Here is a 3,897-nt window from a genome sequence, read left to right as displayed (position 1 = left end):
CCCATTTGCTACTTTATTTCCTCTTTGAGTTTTTCTCTAGTGTAAGTGATAGAAAAGTGTCTTCTTTCATAATGTGATGAACATGAAAATATGTATTATATAATAATACTCATACGACCTATCTCATATTACCTGCCATCTTGGAGAAAAGGATGATGGAGTGGGAGTGAAGAAGAGAATATGAATCACGAAATGTCAAAAAATGATTATTGAAAATTGTGCCAACAAGAAATATGGGGAAAAATTAGAAAAATAAAATAAAGACCAAAAGCTGGAGTCACCATGAATTAGGAACTAAGTTCATGGAATGTAGTGTGGAGAGATCTATGGTGAACTAATTCATCCAAGAAAGAAAGTCTTCAGATATTTGTTGAATAAGGTAATGTGTGCAAAATATAGTTGTGTTTGAAATTAAATTGTGTTGAAGTTTGTGTATATAAGCGATTGGGCCAAAATAAAAATGAACTGATAATATTATTCTAAAGCCTGAAAAAAAGAGTTATTTCTCTTAATTTAGGTAAATGAAGAGGTAAGTTGGCATAGCTGGTTCTCTGAATGTCTCTGAGGGGAAGCTGCAATGAAATGAGTGAAAAACCATTTATTCAACCTAATAGGTGCCAAATGCTGGAGATATAAAACAAAAAACAAAGGAGTCACCATAAAGGAACTCAGATTTTTTAAAATAAGTTTTCATTGTGAATTCTGGCTCACCTACCTCCAGAATATATATCCAATTCCAAGAAAACATTTTATCATCCAAGTTCTTGTGATCATTTCCTGGTAAACCCCTTAAAAAAACCAAAGGGGCAGGTCTTGGGCCAGGGGGGCGTAAGTGAGAGCATAGGGCTAAGTCATATTTATAATAGGTGATGTTGAGATGAGCAAAAAGATTTTTATTCCAAAGTGTCCAATGCTACATCATTGAAAAGAGGGACAAGTATGACACTGGATCTAATCTGAATGCATTCTTCTGTCAGTTGGTCAGTAAAGTTTTATTAAGTGTCTACTATATGTCAGGCACCAGGCTAAGTTCTGGGGACACTAAAGAGGCAAAAGATAGTCCCTGTGCTCAAGGAGGTCACAATCTAATGGGGGATAAAATAAGAAAACAAATTTATAGAAATGAACTCTATACAGGATAACTGGGAAACACACAAGAGAAGGAAGACACTAAAAAATTCAGAGGAGTTGGGAAAGGCTTCCTGTAGAAGATGGAATTTTAGCTGTGACTTAAAATAAGCCAGAGAAGGCAGACAGTAGGCAGAGACAGATGAGGATGGAGAGCACTCCAGGCATGGGGGACAGCCAGAGGAAATGTCCAGATCCAAGAGACAATGAAGAAAGTGATGTGATAGTTTGCTTAGAAAACCCTAGAGAGTCAACTAAAAAACTAACTTCAACAAAGTTGCAGGATAACCACACTAATGAATCATTAGTATTTCTGCATATTATCAAGAAAATCAAAACAGGAGAAGATAAACTTCATTTAAAATAACTGCAGGCAGGGGGCAGCTGGGTGGCTCAGTGGATGGAGAGCCAGGCCTAGAGATGGGAGGTCCTAGGTTCAAATTTGACCTCAGACATTTCCATTGCCTAGCCCTTACCACTCTTCTGCCTTGGAACCAATACACAGTATTGATTCCAGGACAGAAGGTAAGGGTTTAAGGAATAAAATAAAATAATTGCAGGCAGTATAAGATATTTGGGACTTTCTCTGCCAAGAAACACACAGGAATGATTAGAACACAATTACTAGGTAGTTGTCACACAAATAAACATGACTCTAAAAACCTGGAGACATATTAATTGTTCATGCATAGGTCAAGTCAATACCACAAAAATGACAACACTACTAAATACATATATTTATTCAGTGCTATTGCAAAGTGCCAAAGAATTATTTTGTAGAACTAGAAAAAGAAATAAAATTCATGGAGAAATAAAAGGTCAAGAATATCAAGGGGATCCAGAGATATGAAAAAAAAAATGGGAAAGGATCTATTTGTACAAAAATATAGCTGTTCTTTTTGTGGTGGCAAAGAATTGGAAATGAACTGGGGAAATGGTTGAATAAGTCATTGTATAAGAATGTAAATTATGTTCTCATGTTATATGTTATGAATTATGTTGTGAGAAATGATAACGGAAATGTTTCTAGACATATTTGGGAAGACATATTACCTGGTGCAAAACTAAATTAGCAGAACCAGGAGCAAAATTTACATAGTAATAATGATATCGTAAATATAGTCAACTATGAAAGCCTTAATAACCAATCAACCCAATGACCTACCACAATTCCAAGAGCATTATGATGAAAAATACTATCTACCTCCGGATAGAGAATGGATGGATTTGGAGTTCAGATTGAAGCATATTTTTTCCCTCATTCTTTCTCTTATCTAATGTAGTAATTTGTTTTGTATGACTTCATGTTGATAATGGGTTTTATAATTCTTCCCTTCTCAAGGGGGTGGGGTAGGGATAAGAGGAGGGAGATAATTTGGAACTGAAAACAAAATTGTATTTAAATATATTTATATTGAATACATATATAATTATATATAAATGACATGCATATATTTAAATTAGATTTTTATAACTTATGATTTTATAATTTTTTATTAAAAAATCCTCATTTGAGGAAATCTAGGAACTAGATCAAAGGCAGAGTCAGGGAAAGCATTTGGGAGGTCAATGGAGGGAAAATCAGAAGTGATTTTTATCATTACAATAAACTATTATTCATCTAGACAAAAGAAGGAAATAGACAAAGTATATGGAAAACAGATTATGAACCTGGTACAGCACTTCAATTATGTATATATTTTCTTTATCACTCTTCTTCCCTCTAAAAAAATCTCCCCAACAGAGCTGCTGCTAATTTCATAATGTGTTTTAGTAATAATTTAATGCTTCAGAAAGTATAAAAGCCATCAAGTGAAAATTCTATCCTGAATCTGATTGTCACTAACAAAGATTTGTTTGCTGAGGTTGAAAGGATGGGAAGTGAAGCAGGAAGAAAGAGATTGATAAGAACCCCAGATTATGGGCAGGAAGATTTAAAATTTCAGAGGAAACATAGGAAAGATAGAATCTCATGGAGTGAAATCTCTTAGGGGAATTTTGCTCAGGAGGGAAGGGAGATGCTCAAGAATGAAATTCTGAATGCAGAAAGAGTGACAAAGAGAGCAAAATCAGATTTGTTTTGAAGATTGTGATGTCGATGCATAAGGAGCTTAGCGTCCAATTTTGGCTTAATAAAGAAATGAACAGAACATGGATATAAGGCTAGATGATGAGAATGAATATGATTGGTCTCATAAAAATGTCAAAACTAGCATGATGATAACATAGTCTGACCCTGGTTAAAGTTGAGTCAGTGGTGCTTTTCCATGTTCTGATATGACAAAAAGGCAAGATGTTGGTAAAACTGACAGTTCGGTGGCTCAGTGGATTGTGACTTGCCCAGGGTCATACAGCTAAGAAATGTCTGGGCAGTTTTGAACCCAGGATCTCCCATCTCCAGATCTGGCTCTCAAACCATTAAACCATCTAGTTGACCCTCTTGCGTTACGTTCTGCTGAGCCTCTGGATGGTATGTAGGATTCAGTCTGTGGAGATCATGACTGTGTACTTTGGGCCAGGGATAGCAAGCTTATGAACGTGGCCACGGTACGGAACTGGCCCCAGCCTCCTCTTCCTCCTCTGTCGCACAGTAAAACACAAGCGTGGAGGAACTACTTTCTTCAAGACAGAGTGTCCTGGGCATGCATAGAACGCGTCTCGCTGCCCTGGACTACGTTTCCCAGAAGGCCACGGTCTTTGCCTCTGTAAGGTTTCACTGGGGCGGTTAAGAGAGCTGCACCGGTAGTGTACGACCGGAAGTGGCCTGTG

The sequence above is a fragment of the Monodelphis domestica genome, chromosome 4, assembly GCF_027887165.1.
Source record: "Monodelphis domestica isolate mMonDom1 chromosome 4, mMonDom1.pri, whole genome shotgun sequence".
Lineage (NCBI taxonomy): Eukaryota > Metazoa > Chordata > Mammalia > Didelphimorphia > Didelphidae > Monodelphis > Monodelphis domestica.
The sequence above is the reverse complement of the archived record's forward strand: the minus strand, read 5'-3'. Positions refer to the sequence as shown.